The sequence below is a fragment of the Cupressus sempervirens genome, chromosome 2 (genome assembly GCF_028749045.1).
Source record: "Cupressus sempervirens isolate cs-2001-9-10 chromosome 2, ASM2874904v1, whole genome shotgun sequence".
Lineage (NCBI taxonomy): Eukaryota > Viridiplantae > Streptophyta > Pinopsida > Cupressales > Cupressaceae > Cupressus > Cupressus sempervirens.
Window position 1 is genome coordinate 513,414,680 of NC_143119.1, and position 10,582 is coordinate 513,425,261.

Sequence of the window (10,582 nt, forward strand, 5' to 3'; positions counted from 1 at the left end):
TCGGGCCCACCATATGTAAAAGGTGGAACATCATAACTGAACTAATTTTATCCCACTATTTTTTTTCATATCATTAATTGGTGCAACATTTTTCCTTTCATTTGGGTCTTTTCTTATACTAGCTATATCTAACAATTTTGTGTTTTTTCTTAAAAGGTGGAACTACCAAGATCAAAAATTAAACGATAAGCTCATCAAATATATAGAGCATGAGTTTGGTAGTAATATTTTTGATCATAAGAAATTGTTACAAAAAGCTTCCAAACATCTTAAGGTTGTGAGGGACACATATAGAAAGAGCCTCGTCCTAAACCTGAAGTATGAGCATCCTCTCTTTGTTTCAGTGAGGGACTGGAATAAGTTCATTTTGGAGGCAAAGGAGAAAAGGGAACGTCCAAAAGAAAGTACACCAACAAATCCAAAAGAAAGTACACCAACAAATCCAAAAAGGTATGCAATAGTATTAAGTACTAGTACATTAATGAGCAAATTTAGGGTTCAACTTTAGTATCAACAATTTCAACTAGCTCAATTTAATCTATCTATTGATGAAGGTATTTAATTCATATGCTGACACAATTGCTTATAAATCTCAATCTCAATCTGGGCATAAATCCTACATAAGATATAACTGACACAACTGCTTATAAATCCTAAATTCATATGCTAACACAATTGCTTATAAATCTCAATCTCAATGCTGACACAACTGTATATATCTCAATCTGGGCATAAATCCTACATAAGATATAAATAGTGCACTTATAACTTCACATATAGCTATATTATGTCTTGAAAATATAGTAATGCTCAACTACATGTACCATAGTTTTATGTGTTAGTAGTATAGGTGATAAATCATATTCAGTAATTGTAATGACAAGTACAATTTTTTTGAAAAACTTTGCAAGAATTTTACTAATGGTCAGTCTCCTAAAAGTAATAAGCATCACGTTCAATGCTAGAGAAACAAGTTAATGACAACAATCATGTTCCTATCTTTGAGGACTGACAACAACCCTTGTAGATTTATATTTATTGGTATTGTGGAGAGATGATCTAGCCTACACTAGGTAAGACAAACTATTTGAGACTTCATTTAGATGACATGATGTATGTTACCTATAGACCATGGCTAGGCATAAAGCCATAAGATGATGTCTTCTCGTAGCTAGGATTCATGTTGGTATCTTAGCCACTGAATGACCATTCTTCATTGAAGATTGAGAGATTTCCGCTAACCCATGTCTAGATACAGTTCAACTATCAATACAGTATATCACAGGAGTACTGTAGTTACACTTGCTTCACCAAGGAGGTAAAGAAAGGTTGTTCTCCTAGATTGGACCCAATTAGATGTATGGAAGATGTTAGTGGCCTTACCATTTATAGGTGGGACTAATTTCTAGATGTAGTGAATGATGGTGTCACTCCCTAGTACATAGAGCATTTGGTCACACATTCATTTCCTCATATAACTAATCCTATAGGGGTAGTTAGTCAGGCACCACACCCTGATGTTCAACAACCACAAGAACATCCTTTGAAGGAGGAGAGACCATTATAATGGCCACTAGTAGTTCTTGTTACAATTCCTTCTCATACTATTAGATTGGATCTTAGATCGAGCAACAATGAATAGGCACATAGGCCTACTCATGTGAGAACTCACAGAGAGATGAGCACCATGGGTGTAGTAGGAGGTGATGCCAGGAGACATAGGGTAGAGGAGCCACCACAATAGGATGTGGGTGGAGGAGGGGATGATGACATGCCAAATTAGCCTCCACAGGTTTCACCCATAGGAGATGTATTAGCATAGACTCAAGATTCTCTATGACATGTGAGGGAGAGATTGAGGACTTCTCAGAGGTAGGTGGGTGAGTGACAGGTGCACATTATAGTTAGAGATGCATGACTAGCTAGAAGAGGGGAACTGTGAGATAGTAGATCTATGGTCTGAGATCATAGAGCTAAAGAGATAGATAGAGTTAGAGCGATATGAGACCTGTCACCATACCTCTCAGGCTGCTCATGTCAATGATATATATATGACACTGGATGTGAATTGTCAATGATATATAACTTCACATATAGCTATATTATGTCTTGAAAATATAGTAATGCTCAACTACATTTACCATAGTTGTATGTGTTAGCCGTATAGGTGATAAATGATATTTAGTAATTGTAATATATAATGATATATAATAATTGTAATATAATATAGTAATCATACCTGAGACCTGTAGTTAGAGCGATATGAGACCTATCATCATACCTCTCAGGCTGCTCATTATTATGTAGTATATGAAAATGCAGTACCTCTAGCTCAACATGTCTCAAGGTTCTTTGATTATTCTTGAGCTTCTAATGGTGTAGTGCCTCCTCTACGTGCAAATTTTACTCCTCCTCCTCCTCTTGGTGATGAGGGGGAAGGCTATAGTTAGGTCCATGCTATCTTTTGTTCCTTTTTGTATCTTTATATTGATCATGAGATTCATTGTATATTTGATGTATCATTTTGAGACTTGAGATATTTATAGTGCTCTGATTAGCACTTAGTTTTGATCTTTTGATTGTATCACCCCTCCAACATGTCAATGATATATATATGACACTGGATGTGAATTGTCCACTCTTAGAAATCATTAGAATTATTGATTGCAGTTTGCCCAGTAAGATAATGGTGAGCTTCTGTTTACCTAAATGTCTTTATTTGGAAATTGACACTCAACTTCTGGAACATTTTGCAAAAGTGAAATCAATCAGGAAAATCACCTGTTCTGATGATTTAGATTTTGCTAATGTCAAAGTTCTACAATGCTTTCCTTATTTGGAGGAGTTGTGCATGCATTCTCCATTATTGACCATGTCCCCTACAAGTGTAAGCATTTATGTTATTTTAATCTGCATGAAAGCATTTGTTTGCAAGCATTTAAAGTTATTATTATTTTTTTTTGGAAAAATCTAACCCAAATTTCATTCTTATAAATAATGCTGATAATTTCTGCTATTTCTTTCCACTCTATCAAATTTTTTTTTTCTTAAACTCTTATACCTTATTTATAGGATCAAAATTATGTGGCATTATTAAAGAGAATGGTTTAAACATGATCACATACTAATTTTCTTAATTTCTACAGTAAAAGTGTTAAAGTTGACTTTTTATTTTTTTCTATCCTTAATTCTTCTTTTACTGTGTGACTTTTAAGAATAGTTGAAGCTTATCTAAAAACTTTCTATCCAAGTGTTAGCTTTGAAATCATTTGTTGTGGATGTAGACTATACCAAACATCCTCCAAACTATGATGTAATGTTTCTAATATTCTCAAACATTCTGAATGGTGCTCCACTACTAGAAGCAATCAAAATAAACATAGATTAAGACAAGTCTTAAGTCGTGAGTCTTCTGCTGGAACAATGCTAGGTAGTTTTTTTTAGTTGCTAGTTATCTTAGAAAATCAGTGGGGATTTTGTTTCAGTTACAACCACCATTTATAAAATTAGTTCCATGCAGTGTGGAGGCTAAAGAAGCACTTGCTGCACAAAGGTGATGTCTTTTAAATTGAAAACAAAAAAATACTTACTTTTCAGCTATGGGTAAAAAGGAATGCTACTAAAACAATATGAAATCTGACATTTTCTGTCAAGTTGATACCTGTTGCAGCCTTGGGGATAAAAAAACTTTGAGTGTGGAACATAGGGATACAAATTTAATCTATGAAATCTACTAGCTATTTCAACTTTTAGCTTATTGTTTACTTTGTGTGACAATGCATAATATACATTGTTGAAATTGATGTGTAATTTTATGGAGAGGCATGTTAGAATATGGATAAATACTTAGCATGAACTCCATGGATAAATAGCATGATTACACATGTCAATTAAAGGTATGATGCTATAATTTCTTCCCTTTTTTCATATTTTTGGTGGAACATGCTACTTTATGGTAAAACCTTATACCATATAATAATCCACTATTTAGTACTGATCTTTATATCTATATCATCTAACATATTTCAAACTTTTGATAGGTTGCAGGACACATCAAAGGCAACAAAGGTGAGGCTAGAAAAGGTTGGGCAGCATAGACTTGGCTCTAAGGGATATTCAAAAATCAAAGCAGGCATTGTAAGTACCAATAAATGAATTGCAAAGAAAAATGATTTATAAAATGAAAATAATTTTGTTAATTAATAACAAAATTCAGGGTGCTGATTTTAATCTGGAGGCCACAGAAGAACACAAAAAAATTGCCTTCAAGCAAGGCTATGCAGCGGTGGCTGAATGCCTATGACAAACTTCCATTGCCCCAACCAAACAGTCTCCTGCATCATGTGCATAGGTAAATATGCAAACATATATATTAGAAATTGAATACTTGAGCAACAATTTATTTCATAATAATGTGCATGACATTGCAATGCAGCCTGTTAATCATGACATATATCATACACAGCATCATGAAGCCCCTGATGTGCATTGTACTATCAATGGAGGTGCTCATTTGTTATTTACAACTAATTATATAATTATTAATACAATTTAATATCTTTAATTGAACTTGGTGTAACCTTTTTGTGTTGAGGATATAGAATCATGTCGTGCTGAACAAGTGCCAGAGGATGTTTAGACTAATTAGTAGGTAGATCATGTCACACATTCAGGTAAAGAAAATCTATGTTTTGTTCTTTTAAATTAATTTATTGATTTATAGTTCTTTTACGTAAATAAAAACTCATAATTCACTAATATAAAATGGTGCAAATTTAACTCATGGAGTACTTGTTATTGCAACGGACCCCCCTTTGGTGCAATGGCCTCATGATGTTCCTGAATGGATGAAGAGGAGACATGTGTTAGAACCAGTACAGGAGGGGGATGATGAGGACATTGATATTCCTCTTAGAAATTTTATGAAAAAAGAAACGGCAAGAGAGCAAAAAAGAAATGATTATTCATGAATGACTTACTCTTGAATATTGTTAATGAATATTGTGTTAATGAATATTATTCATTAATGTTGGATGTTAATGAATTATTTAGGAATGACTTACTCTTGAATGTTGCGTGTTAATGAATTATTCATGAATGTTGTGTGTTTATGAATTTTCTGTGTTAATGAATGTTATCATGTGATTATAATGATTGAGTGTTATATTTCAAAAATGGATGAATTGAATGTTATTAAATGTTAACGGGGATGACGAGGACATTGATATTCCTCTTAGAAATTTTATGAAAAAAAGAAACGGCAAGAAAGCAAAAAAGATATGATTATACATGAATGACTTACTCTTGAATATTGTTAATGAATATTATTCATTAATATTGGGTGTTAATGAATATTGTGTTAATGAATTATTCATGAATGATTTACTTTTGAATTATTCATGAATGTTGTGTGTTTATGAATTTTACGTGTTAATGAATGTTATCATGTGATTATAATGATTGAATGTTATATTTCAAAAATGGATGAATTGAATGTTATTAAACACTAATAGGGAATTTAGAGTGATGTTAGGGGGGGGGGGGGGGGGGAGGGGCCAAATGAGCTTCCACCTTCACGTGGTTGGCCCTGTTAAGTAGAGAATATTTAACTATTCTCGAAACCAAGTGAAGCTCAAACTTTAAAGATAAGCTTATAGTTAATATGACAACCAATTAGCAAGTCAAAATGAAGTTCTTCATTATAGGTACCTTTTTAGTTTTTAAAGCACAATATCATGTTTTAATATTGTATAGTTTTTTTTTCTTAAGTTAAAGTATTCTTTTACTATAACAACATAATTTATGACCACTTTAGTAACTATTCTAACATCACTTTATGACAAATCCTATTTTGGCAAAGATGGTGATATGTGGTGTTATCTATTCCTTGGGAGATTGGATTGTAGAAGTCTGTATCTCAACATCAACATGGAAAATGGTGTGAAATTGCACTTTCCTTAGTCGTGGTTGCATACCTACTGCACTCTTTCGTTTGAAAAATGAATAGAAATACCATATCTAGTAGCTTCTCTATGTTGTATTCATTTATTGGTAATGATTCAATGTCATGCCATTTGATGGTAGCTTCTAGCATTTCATTTAGTTGTAAGGTGTGTCTCATCTTTTCAAGTTTGTATACTCCATTTGGTAGTTTGGTATTAATTGATGATGTCTGGGATCTTCTACCTTCACTGTAGTCTTCATCATCATCCAACTTGTTGTTTGATATTTTCCATGTTATCCTCTATTTCCATGGTCTTTAGCATGGTTGTGTATTTTATCTATCTAGTTCAAAGACTCTATGCGCCTAAGGTGGAAGCCATTTAGAACTAATAGTTGGAGAGATCGTGTTTCCCCCTGTAAAACTAGAAAATGTCACGAGTTTAAGGTCAAGAAGGAAGAAGTCGTAACATTTTGAGTAGCAAAATATGCTTAAAATTACATACTTAGTTGATTCTTTGGTGAAGTTTCTTATTTCAATTCAATTGATTTTGGTTGTCAACCAAATTCCTAACTCCAATATATATTGTATTTTAGTGCTACATTTTCATAGGGATCTAAGTAAAATGACAGTTGACTATTATTTATATTTGAGAATTTTTGTTGTGCCTTACTATGATCCTCTGATAATAGAGGACAAATCAATCTGAATTTGTTTCTCATGTCCCATGTTCGATGCTTCTTCTTGTGTAACTAACCACTTTTGATGTGGGTTATGAACTCTGATGCTAGTATGCTATTACATTGCCATTTATTATAGAGTAGATATAATAAGTATCTCTGAATATACTGTAAGGGTCTCTAAACATGAGTAAAGCAGTATTACATAATGTAGATCTGAACTCAAAATTCATGATGTTTTCCACTCTGGAGAAAGAGGGGAACTTAATATACTTGTAACACACCCCATCAGAAGAGATCCATTAGATGGTTTTTGTTGGGGTTTGACTCTACTGGTGTAGCGCTAAGCTAGGCTTCTAGGTGCTAGGATATTTGCTCTTGTTGGTGGTTCTAGACCCGCTGAATGCTCTAGATAATTGTCTGCCAAATTTTGGTTGAAGGAGCTATGCTTGGGCTATCAAGTCTTATGCAAAGTTTGTCCTATTTTGTGGTGATAACATGGACTTTTATTAGTGCAGAAGTATGGTCTATAAATTCTTGGAGTCTCTAGTGCCTATAATATTTACACCATTGGGTGACTAATTCTTTGAAGTCCCTAATGTTTGGTGACATTGAGCTATACCTATGTGAGTTATGTTTGGGTTTTCCTTCCTCATCTGCATTTCACTTTTGTGAGTTGTTTTGCCCGAGGCCATTGGAAATTCCCTTTGCTAGTTCCTAAAAGTGGATGGATCTAGTACAATTTTGGGCTATTCTATGTTTGTATTCTAGTTGAAATAGAGATCTCTCCACTTCAATCATGGTTGATGAGAGGCCATGGGTGAAGCATTGAATATGAGGGTTTTCCATTTTGCTGTAGAGATTGCATCTCTATAGGATACATGCCTAATTATTTCCATTTTGTGTTGGATAGGTGTTGTCACTTGATGGAGGGTTGTGAAAAATGACCATTTGACAATTAGAGCTTCTGATTCTATTTTAGATTTTTGTTTTGAGGACTTGTTTTCTAATGAAGAAGAAACTTTTTTTGATTATATTGATGCTTCTCATGCTGTTGGTCTAAGCTAGACTTCTATCGCTTCCATTCTTGTCACAATTTTGGATGTTAGACCGTATTTCAGGTGCAATGCTTGCTAGCCTTGTTGCCTATGTTGTTGAAGTTATTGCTCCCACTTTTGTTTTGAACAAAATTCTACTGATAATGCTGACTCTTAAATAATCACTCTTGGGCCTTGTTGATAGGTTGTAGTGGGGTTTCCTTTGTTGCAATCCTAAAAATAGCGTTGCTTAGACTTTTGTCCAAGTGCATAGGAAAAGGTTTATTTTGTTGTGTTGTTGATGCCCTATCTTTATGCTTTCATCCCTTGTTTGTGTAAAGGTTAACAACCCCTTGTTTTGGCTATTATAGAAAAACAACATATCAATATCATCCTTTCAGATTGAACAATACTAGATGAGTAATGATACTATCTTGAAAAATACAAGAAGCCAAGACTACAATATACACTCGTTTGATGAAGCAAATAAAATCCTTCCAACAATAATTAGTCAGAACTATCAAAGTGAATTTTTAGGATTGTATAAACACAATTGGAAAATGGATCAAGAAGATTTCATGTCTTTCTCATGGCAACTTTGGTTATTATGTGTAAAATTGGCCTCATTCTTTTAACAATTATTTTCATGTTATCCGTAGAATTTTTTTTTATCATTTAAGTTTCTTGTTCTTGCAAGATGAACTATGAGATGTAGTTATACTGGTGTTTGCAAATAAGTAGGATATTCCCAATGCAATGAATGCTACAGAGATCATGATAAACTTGGGTTGCATTCTCTTAGGTAGCGACACTTGTGAGTATCACATTCTTTATAATTTTCAGTATTAAAAATTGTAGATACTAATCATCTATTATGCTGCACTATTTCTACTTTACATATAGTTTATCATCACTCTAGTAAACGAGAAAAAAATTGGAATGTTTAGTGTTGCTTTTGAAATAGCTTGTATCGTGTCCTAAGGTATATACAAAGCATCTGTGATAGTTTGTTAGAAATAAATCCTTTTATTTTAGTTCTTATGGCTTTTGTTTTATTTTGCAGGTTTAAAAGATTACAGTCGAATAGGGTTCAAGAATTTTGTATTACAAAAATGTCTTATTTCTTTATTGATACAAATAGATTGAGGAGGTAAAAATTCAGTTTTGATGCATACTCATATGTAGGATGCAAACTTATTCTGATGTGACATTATGTGTGTTCTCTTTCACATTTTAATATCAATTTTCTATCCAATTTAATGATCCAAAACTATTGAGAAAAACTATGAAGGTCACAATTGCTATTAAAATCTTGTACTACCTTTTTATGTTTATCGCTTACCTATCTACAACTCCACAATCAATATTGATAGTCTCTTGCCCTCACCGTGCAACTGAATTACTTTAGTTTTATTGATGCAGCTAAACTACGAGTGCCTTTTGTGTTCTTGACAAATTGTAAGCTTTCAACTTTTCTGAAGCCATTATGGATGCAAATGAACAACTGGTGAGGTGTCAATTTTAAGGCAATTTTTTGTTTCTATAACGTACAGTTCAATTGCTAGAAATATTTCATCTAGATTGTTAACTTTTCATGTCATTTTCTACTTTGGTTGGGTAGTTCTCCTTGCATTTGTAAATCATAAATCTTGCTACAGTCTTTAGCCTAATGACAGTTTGGTATTACATCCAAGGCAATAACATAGTTGACTTAAAACTTTGCATTAAAGAAAACATCAAAGGATAATATTTGAATTGTGGATATTTGTAAATTATGTTGGTTTTAGACATAGTTATAGTTATATATGTGCTCTTATGATGATGTGGTTGGGACTGCAAGTTTTTTTGTTATGTTTATCTATTTTAAAAATAGATGAAATTGTTGGCTTTCATTCCTGATAAATAATTCTTTCCTATTTTTATTCTTCCTTGCAGGAACCAAAATTTAGACGTGCTGTGCCAGTTATTGCAAAGGTTTTGCTCTCATAGGAGCCTTTTAAACTACACAAAATTTAAGTTGTAAAGCATAATTGCTCAGTGGAGACTCAGGATATCATGCACATTTCTTCCTCCTTCCCATTGTTTTGTATGAAATAAATCATGTGACAAACAAAATAATGGTGTGGAGGTAGAAATGTGCATGATACCCTGACTCTCATGCATCAAGCAATTACGCTTTAGAATCAAGTTTTGTGCAGTTTAGAAGGCTCCTATGAGAGAAAAGCTTTTACAATAAATGGGATAGCTCGTCAAAATTTCTACATATCTTGGTCTCAATTTCGACACAAATGCAATATTTTTGTTGAAATTTCAATGCAAAACTGGTCCACTTTGGCGTCACTTGTATGGTACCTGTAGAGAAATGTAAATTGCTTTTGTCACAATTTTGATGCAAAACTTGTCCAATTTGGCGTCGCATGTATGCCACCGGCAGAGAAATGTAAATTGGATTCGTCACAATTTTGATGCAAAATTATGAAGGTTTATGTCAAAATTTTGACGAGCACTGCTGGCAAATGAGGAAATACCACTTCAGCTTGGACCAGGGAATCGATGAAATTCGCGTCGGTAAGTCCACCTTTATGTAGTCAAAATTTTGACGTAGAATGAGTGAGGCAAAAAATTGACCAAAAAAGATCGACAGCAAGCTTGGTCACCTTATCGACCTGCTCTTGTCAAAATTTTGACCTTTTTGCGTCAAAATTTAAGCCTAAATTTACTAGTGAATGGAAGGGATTACTTGCCATTGATGCCACCTAGATGACTGAAGATCAGATTCAACAACATAGGTACACTCTTGATCAACTCACCTCAAGTAGGAACTTGAGTTTATTTTCCCTAGGGCAGCATGGTGCATGAGCACTCTCTCATGGAACAATGAAATAAGGGTGCTTTGGTCATTTAGGACCTCGTTCAAGTTTACT